Here is a 9,313-nt window from a genome sequence, read left to right as displayed (position 1 = left end):
GGGAGAAATCAGCAGGAAAGTGCCTAAAGGGGGGAATTGGGTCCTTTGGCTCCACATGGCAGAAAGTTGTGGGAGTTGCTCTAAAGGGTCCTGTGCACTTTAAGAGGATGAATGGGAGGGGCAGGACCATGGCTAAGGCAATGGCTGCTCATATCACATTTTTAAAAGCCCCAAAAGGCTCTCCGTGCAAGTGCAGCTTCTCTAAGGGCTTGTCTATGCTTCGCTCTAGCATTTAGAGAATGTCTACACTTAAAACACTGTTAGTGAAGATACTCTAAGTTGGAATAGTTAAGCCATCTCCCCAAGACACAGAGGTGTTGCGCTGTGTACAAAGGAGATTAGCTCAGTATAATTACATCACTCGGGGCTGGATTTTTCACACCCCTGAGCAGCATAGTTATACCGATATAGGTCTGTAGTGTAGACCAGACCTTACTGAAGACGCTACCTACGCCGAGTGGAGACCTTATCACATCAACATTGGTATTTCATCTTCCTGAGAGGCAGTAGCTAAGTCGATGGGCGAAGCCCTCCTGGCCACATACCACTGTATACGCTGGGTGTTAGTATTTTCCACGCCCCTGAGCAATGTAGTTTTACCAATATAAGTCTGTAGTGTAGAGCAGGTCACCCATTGCCTCTCATAGCTGCAGCACGCACCCATATGCTGATTGCAATGATAGTACATGTTGGAGACAGAGTGACAGACCTAGTTCCTCTGGCCAAGGAAGGAGAGACAGAAGGGAAACTAGGCATACCTCTGGGGGAGGCCAGCGGGAGGTAATGATGTATATTTTTTTGATGGGATGAAGCATAAGAGAGAAATAAAAATTATAAAATACACAGACCAGTCAAAACCCTCAAATAACAGCACTTTGAAAGAATAAAGTCACAGAGAATATATGTGCATTGCAGGAAGTATCAAGAAGTAACAACAACCACAATAATACAACTATATGTTGGGAGGTGTGTGAAACACTCTGTGTGTGTGTGAGAGAGAGAGAGACATTTCCCCTTTAAGTATGTTCACAGCCTGGCAGGACTCCACAGTGGACTGCAACTGCCCTGGGACATCCTTCAGGTAATCATTATTGATAACTCTCATGCTATATGGTGCTTTTCCTTAAAGCCCCAGTGTGTACACATGGGCACAGGAGGATGATATTGAGGAGGAAGTGTGTATATACAGCATGCCCTTGAGTTCTGGGAGAAGTGAAGTCCTGGCTGAGTGACAGCTCCGACATGGAGCTGCGAGCTGATAGAGAAGTCAGGCCATTGCCCCAGTCCCGGGTAACATGGATTCAGGGTGGGAAAACACATCTCCCAGAACGCATTCCTCACTGAAAGGGGCCCTTTTAAAATTCGACAGAGGACCTAGCCGTCTCTCACCACTAGAGGGAGGTCTGTGGAGGTGACTTTTACTCTAGTGTTTACACATCAATTTACAGTGTTATGACTCTGTATTCACAATGGAAAAAAGATAGAAACTCAGGGATTGTTTTAATTAAAGCGCAGATGATGGCAAAATGCACCCCAAATGGTGGAGCCTTACTACAATCCTGGGCACTACAGTTTCTTTTCAGCCCTATGATTTGCTGCTGTATATTGTCCTTTTAAGTAGATTGGCACTCCAACCAGACCCAGCAGCAGCAGTCACCAGCAAGCTCCCTCCATCCCCATTCCTGAACTTTGTTGCATTTCTCCTCCCCCCCAAGTCTGCAGAGATGGGATATAGGGGTGAGGTGAGGGGAACACCTTGACATCAGCTTTCCTTTCCCCCTGCTCTGCACAGCAAATTGGAGGCTACCTTGACAGCAGAGGGCAGGAGCCATACGGCAGTGGGCAGCGGGACCCCTAAAGTGCATGGCACTTGATAGCTTACTGGGTGGCCACCTGGCCATGGAGCTTAGAGGAAACTTAGGTCAGGACCCCTACAATTACAACCCTGTGAAATTTCAGATTTAAATGCTGAAATCATGAAATTTACGATTTTTTAAAATCTTGTGACTGTGAAATTGACCAAAATGGACCATGAATTTGGTAGGTTTATCTATCTTACCTAAGAAAAGGAAAAGAGATTTTTTGGGAGGTTAAAGCAGGTGAAATATATGCAGAGGTGAGTTGCAGTTTGTAATTCTAAATTGTGGCAGTGATGTAATAAACTGCCAGTTTCCCAGAAGTCTTTTCAGGGTTCCCAGATTGTCCCTGAAAATCTCCAGTTTCCTTCTAGTACATTTTTCTGTAAGAGTCCAACCAGTCCAGATATAAAGGCTCTTTCCTTGAATCCATATGTATAGCTTCTTCTCACAGAAAAGAAGTTGCAGGGTCACCACCCACATGGGTTTTTTTTCTTTGATGATGGACAGTGAGGAGTGCATTTTGACTCTTTGACCTGCAATCATCACGCACAATGACCACTTGCTTTGAAATTAGGAATTTTCTGTTAGAGTTCTTTATTTGCATTCCACAGACTTTTTTCTGCTGTGGTGAGTTAGTTATAAGCATAAACCCAGTGTAAATATTTGCTACTACATTATAATGGGATATAAAAAAGTGAAAACAATGCAAGTAATAGCCACTAATTATCCTGAAGTTTAAACACTAAGTGCATGCTTCTATGTTTAACAATCACTTTGAGCTATACTAATATAAAAGTGAATTGTCTTGGGGTTTTGACGTGAGCTGGCACCTGCTCTGCCAGCATCACACTCTCAACACAAAAATGATGTATGAAGGCGGTGTCACTTATGCTCTTGAATATACTTCAGGGCTCTCCCAGTCACGATAAGGCATCAGCCACTATAAATCATATTTACTGCCATTTCCCTTTCATGGTAAGCTTTTAATCTACTCATACACATTATTTGCACATCTCCTCTGCCATTGGGCTTCTTTATATCGTATGTGAGTCCATTCACTTTCGAACACCTCAGAAAGTCCTTCCCAGTAAGCCTGAATTTTGTTTTTCCTTACAGAGATCAGCACTAACACCAAAATCAAATGATCTTTCTTCAGTAGACTGATCAGATAAAACTTTCTGACTTTCCTGATGGTTTTTAAGGTTCTGTTGGACAAATATGTATATTCTCCTTAAAATGACTGATGTACTCCCTTACAAGCTGGTCTGGTTTTTCAGTACGGCTGTCCCAGGAGCCTCAACTCAAACCTAGGGGTCCCCCCCCACCTACCTCCTATGCAGGAGATCAACCAAGATCAGCGGATGTGCCTGGTGGATTGGATGTGACACAGCATCACCATGGATGCCCTTGTCAGAGGAGGCAGACATGGGACAGCAGCTAGCTAGTGCGGCAGAGGAAGACAAGGGGGAAGGGGAATAATGAGGAAACCCAGAGTCAGACACCCCAAAGATCTGTTAGGAAAAGGTGGCCTGGTCCTGAGGCGACTTCCCACATTTTCATGGTTTCAGCTAAGAGCTGTGCCAGTCAGAAGCCTGCAAGAGCAGACTGTGTGTACTCCCGGACAGCACCAGCCCACCAGATAGCACAGGACACTCACAAAGCCTCTGTCCCATAAACAATGTAGCCAGTCTTATTTGGTGGCTGGGGTATGAGTAGCCTCAACTCTCTGGGTCCACGCACGGTTGGCACTGAAGGAGCCTGAAGGTCTTTTGCCCTGGTCCACATTTACCATGGAGAGCATCATATCAGCGAACTGCATTGTTGACAACCATGTTGAGACACAGCAATGTTTCATAATTACAACAAGACCTAATGAGGTGACTGTGAATCTCCCAATCACAGTGTGGCAGATCACTAGGATGTGCAGAAAGGTCAGTTGTCCCTTTGACCTGAGTGGTTAGCTGCGGGGCGGGACCTTGCCAGATTGATTCCTTTCACAGGAGGAATTTATTTACTTACAAGGAATGTACACAGGCCAACACAACTCGATAGCTCATCCTGCCAGTAATAAAATGTCCTCATCATTTCTAAATATTGATGCTAATTTCCGAAATCAAAATGTGTTGTACCCAACACAGAGGAACTATATATGAAACGTTATCTTGACAAATTAAAAGGAACTGATCACAGAACTAAAAATCAGTGATTCTTAGGTACATACGATCACAGTCCCATGTGACATTCTCTTAAGCAAACTAGGGATATGGGCTAGATGAAATTTGTATAAACTGAGTGTGTACCTGGTTGAAAGACCATACCCAAAGTGTAGTTATCAGTTGCCCACTGTCAAACTGGGAGGACATATCTAGTGGGGTCCCACAGGGATCTGTCCTGAGTCTGATACTATTCAAAATTTTCATTAATGTGTTGGATAATAAATAGATTAATAAGTTCCGTGGTCAGAAGGGACCATTGTGATCGTCTGACCTCCTGCATAACATAGGCTACAGAACTTCCCCAAAATAAATTCTAGAGCAGCTCTTTTAGAAAAACATCCAGTCTTGATTTTTAAATTGTTAGGGCTAGAGAATCCACCACAAACCTTGGTAAACTGTTCCAATGGTTAATTACTCTCACCATTAAACTTTTACACCTTATTTCCAATCTGAATTTGTCTAGTTTCAACATCCAGCCATTGGATCCTGTTAGACCTTTCTCTGATAGACTGAAGAGCCCATTATTAAATATTTGTTCCCCATATAGACAGTTACAGACTATGATCAAGTTACTCCATAACCTTCTCTTTGTTAAGCTAAACATATTGAGCTCTTTGAGTCTATCACTGTACGGCATGCTCTCTTATATTTTAATCATGCTCATGGCTTTTCTCCGAACCCTCTGCACTCAAACTCCTTCTTGAATTGTGGGCACCAGAACTGGGCAGAGGATTCTAGCAGCAGTCAAAATAATGCAAAACACAAAGGTAAAATATCCTCTTTACTCTTACTTGAGATTACTGGTTTCAGAGTAGCAGCCGTGTTAGTCTGTATTCGCAAAAAGAAAAGGAGTACTTGTGGCACCTTAGAGACTAACAAATTTATTAGAGCATAAACTTTCGTGAGCTACAGCTCACTTATGCATCCCAGGATTGCATGAGCTCTTTTGGCCACAGCATCACACTGGGAGGTCATGTTTAGCTGATTATTCACTATGACCATCAATTTTTTTTCAGAGTCACTGCTTCCCAAGATATAATCCCCATTCTGTAAGTGTCGCCTGCATTCTTTCTTTAGACATCTTTCTTTTCTTTAAACGTATATTTACGTTTACCCATATTAAAATTCATATTGTTGAATGAACAATTGTACCCCATTTACCAAGTGATTCAGATTACTTTGAATCAATGACCTGTCTTCATTATTTACCACTCCTTCAATTTTTGTGTCATCTGCAAAGTTTATTAGTGATGATTTTATGCTTTCTTTCAGGTCATTGATAAAAATATTAAATAGCTTAGAGCCAGGAACCAAGCCCTGTGGGACCACACTGGAAACACTCTCACACAACGATTCCCCATTTACAATTACATATTGCTATCTCTCAGTTAGCCACTTTTTAGTCCATTTAATGTGTGTCATGTTCATTTGATATCATTCTAGTTTTTTAATCAAAATGTCATGTAGTACGAAGTGAACCACCTTAGTTGTCTAAGTACGTTATAACAACACTATTATTTTTTTTAACCAAACGTGTAATCTCATAAAAAATATCGAGTTAGTTTGACAGAATCTATTTTCCACAAATCCATGTTAATTTCTATTAATTACATTATCCTCTTTAAAATCTTTATTAATCTCATTCTGTATCAGATGCTTCATTATATTCTATGATTGTATGATTATTTTGCATGGGATCAATGTGAGGCTGATAGGCCTCTAATTTGCTGGATCATCCCATTTACTCTTTTATAAAAGTGGTACCATGTTAGCTTTTTTCCAGTCTCATTGAAAATCAGCATTAATGGTTCAGTGAGCTCTCAAACAGTTCTTTTAAAACTCTTGGATGTAAGTTATCTGGACCTGTTGATTTAAAAATGTCTAACTTTAATAGATTCCATTAAGCATCCTCTAGAGAGAACAATAGAATTGAAAGAGCGTTATTCTCACCATATGATACGACCACATCATCTGACTTTTCACCAAATACAGAACAGAAATATTTATTGAACACTTCTGCATTATTGATAAATCTGCCATTTCCAAGTAGTAATGGACGAGTACTGTTGTCAGGATTGTTTTTGTTCCTAATATATTTTTAAAAACTCATTCTCACAGATTTTTCCTTGTGTCCTTTTGTTTCTCTTATCGATTTTCTACAGTTCCTAACTTCTGACTTATATATATTACTATCAGCTTCCCATTTGTTATATATTATTTTTTTATAGCTGCCTTTACCTCACCTCTAAATCAGATCAGTTTTTTTGACCAGGTCAACCGTTTTCCTGAATTGTGGAATTGTGGCTTTGGGCAACTCGTAAGGAGTTCATAAATGATTCTCACTTACCATTCCCATTTTTTATTAAATTCTTCCTCCCAGCTGGAATGGATCGTACGCTTAGAAAGTCTGTGGATGACATCAGTGTGGGAGAGATTGAAAGCACTTTGGAATGTAGCCCCTTCTCCTGTTCACTGGCCCAGTATAAAGTTGTTCAAGATAGGGGAAGCCTCCCTTGTGACTTTTTACACAACTTTGGGAAACTGGGCCTGAGGCTCCTTTGTGTGCTCTGTGTTGTGTGTTAGTGTGTGTTCACCTCAAGACCAGACCCAATGTCAGGGTTCCCTCCCCATTCTGAACTCTAGGGTAGAGATCATAGAATCATAGGTTTGGAAGGGACCTCAGAACGTCATCTAGTCCAACCCCCTGCGCAAAGAAGAACCAATCCCCAATTTTTACCCCAAATCCTTAAATGGCCCCATCAAGGATTGCACTCACAACTCTGGGTTTAGCAGGCCAATACTCAAACCACTGAGCTATACCTCCCCCCCAGATGTGGGAACCTGCATGACAGATGTGGGGACCCACATGAAAGAATCCCTAAGCTTATTTCTACCAGTTTAGGTTAAAACGTCCCCAAGGCACAAATTCTTTGCCCTTGGACGTACGCTGCCCACAGCAAGTGATTTAACAAAGAATCAGGGAAAGGACAACTTGGAGTTCCTATTCCCCCCAAATAGCCCCCCAAGCCCTTACACCCCCTTTCCTGGGGAAGCTTGAGAATAATATCCTAACCAATTGGTTACAAAGTGATCACAGACTCAAACCCCTGGGTCTTGGGACAATAGAGAAATCAGTCAGGTTCTTAAAAGAAGGCTTTTATTTTTAAAAAAGGTAAAAATCACCTCTGGAAAATCAGGATGGAAAATAACTTTACAGGTTAACAAAATATTCAAAAACACAGCAGAACTTCCTCTAGGCTTAGTTTCAAAGTTACAAAAACCAGGAATAAACCTCCCTCCAGCGAAGGAAAAATTCACAAGCAGAATAAAAGATAATCTAACACGCCTTGCCTGGCTTTTACTTACAATTTGTAATATGAGAGACTTTCAGGATGGTTTATAGGAGAAGGAGTTTTCTGACCTGATGCCTCTCTGCTTTCCAAGAGAACTCACCAAAACAAAACCTCCCCCCTCAAGATTTGAAAGTATCTTCTTTCCCCACTGGTCCTTTTCGTCAGGTGCCAACCAGGTTATTTTAGCGTCTTAACCCCTTACAGGTAAGGAGGAATTCTAGGCCACCCTTAGTGTATGGTTATGACATCCACTCAGAAAAACCTCCAGGAACAAGTCTTTATTCTGTAACGAACATAGGACAGGATTACAGTCCAGCAGCCTCCTCTCAATATCCTGTTAAGTGCTGCCAGCTCAATCAGTGCTGAGACCTCCTGCTGGTGGGGGGGAAGGGGGTACATCCTGGCAGGAAGCAGGAAGTTCTCCCAACATACCGCAGTTTGTAGTCCACAACTTGCAGTTCCCAGGGCTGCTGTTGAAGCACACTGGACCTTGGGCTACAGAAGAAAGGATTAGAATTAAAAATTATCTTGACAAGTTAGAGAATTGGTCTAAAATCAACATGATGGAATTCAATAAAGACAAAGAGACTTCACTTATGAAGGAAAAATCAAATGCACAACTACAAAATGGGGAACAACTCACTAGATGGTAGAACTGCTGAAAAGGACATGGGGTCTAGAGTGGATCACAGATTGAATATGAACCAACAGTTGCTGCACTTTCAAAAAAGGTTAATATTACTCTGGGGTGTATTAACAGGACTGTCATATGTAAGAAACAGGAGGTAAGTGTCCTGCTCTACTTGGCACTGCTCAAAGTCACTCAGTGAGTTTGTGAAACAGCAATAGAACCCAAGTGTCCTGATGCCCAGGTAGCATTTGAGATTAAGTGCCAGGAGCAAAGGCAAGGGAGAGCTGGTTAATTATTAGTAGTATTAAGTACCTGGGATGCCCATGAAACACTTTTAAAAGTATTTAAAGCCAAAGTTCCTGCTCTGAAGAGTTTGGAGTCGAATTTAACATGACAACAGGAAGAGATAACTCAGGGTTGGATAATGGGGCAGTACTTCGCTGAAGGTGAGGGTTAGATGGGAAAAATCAGCATTCAGAAGTGCAGGGGCTATGGGGGGGAAACAGTTGGGACAGGTGTAGTGATGGGCCAAGCGTGAGAGAGGGCAGCAGTGGCAATGATGCCTAGGAAGGCTGTAAGGGCAGAAGCAGAAGAGGGACAGGGAAGCGTGGGATTGCAGTGGTACAGACAGAGGACTCAACGAGGTAGAAACACCTGGGGTTGTGCTAAGGAAACTGCTTGGCAGGATGGGCTTAAGGGGCCAGGGCGAATATGGCAGCAATGGGGGCATGGTGAGATGCATGTCTCAGACTTTGTGCACCACGCAGATTTTTCCATATGTTCATGCCAAAGCATACATTTTTAAACAGTGGTGGGAATTAACTATTGGAACAATTTATTTAGTAAGATAGGCAATTCTCCATCATTTCCAAACTTTAAGTCAAGGCTGGATGTCCTTTTTAAAAGATCGGCTGTAGTTCATACAGAACTTATGGGCTTGATGCAGGAATTACTGATTGAGGTTCTCTGGCCTGTGTTCTGCAAGAGGTCAGACAAGATTATCATAATTGTTGCTTCTGGCCTTAAACTCTATGAATATCCAAACTTTTCCCAGAGCCACATAGCAGCTAATCCCACAAGCTCACCACTCCTGGGAAGGCATTGTACTGGCACTCTTGTTCCTCCCTTTTCCTGTAGGTGGAGTTTCCCTAGGAAACAGCAGCTGTTCTGCTTCCCAGAGCTGGCAGGCAGCCGACTGGAGTCTGCATTGCCAGAGTCAGCCTGTATTTGCAAAAACTCCTCTCTCTTCCCCCT

The sequence above is a fragment of the Dermochelys coriacea genome, chromosome 8, assembly GCF_009764565.3.
Source record: "Dermochelys coriacea isolate rDerCor1 chromosome 8, rDerCor1.pri.v4, whole genome shotgun sequence".
Classification (NCBI taxonomy): domain Eukaryota; kingdom Metazoa; phylum Chordata; order Testudines; family Dermochelyidae; genus Dermochelys; species Dermochelys coriacea.
The sequence above is the reverse complement of the archived record's forward strand: the minus strand, read 5'-3'. Positions refer to the sequence as shown.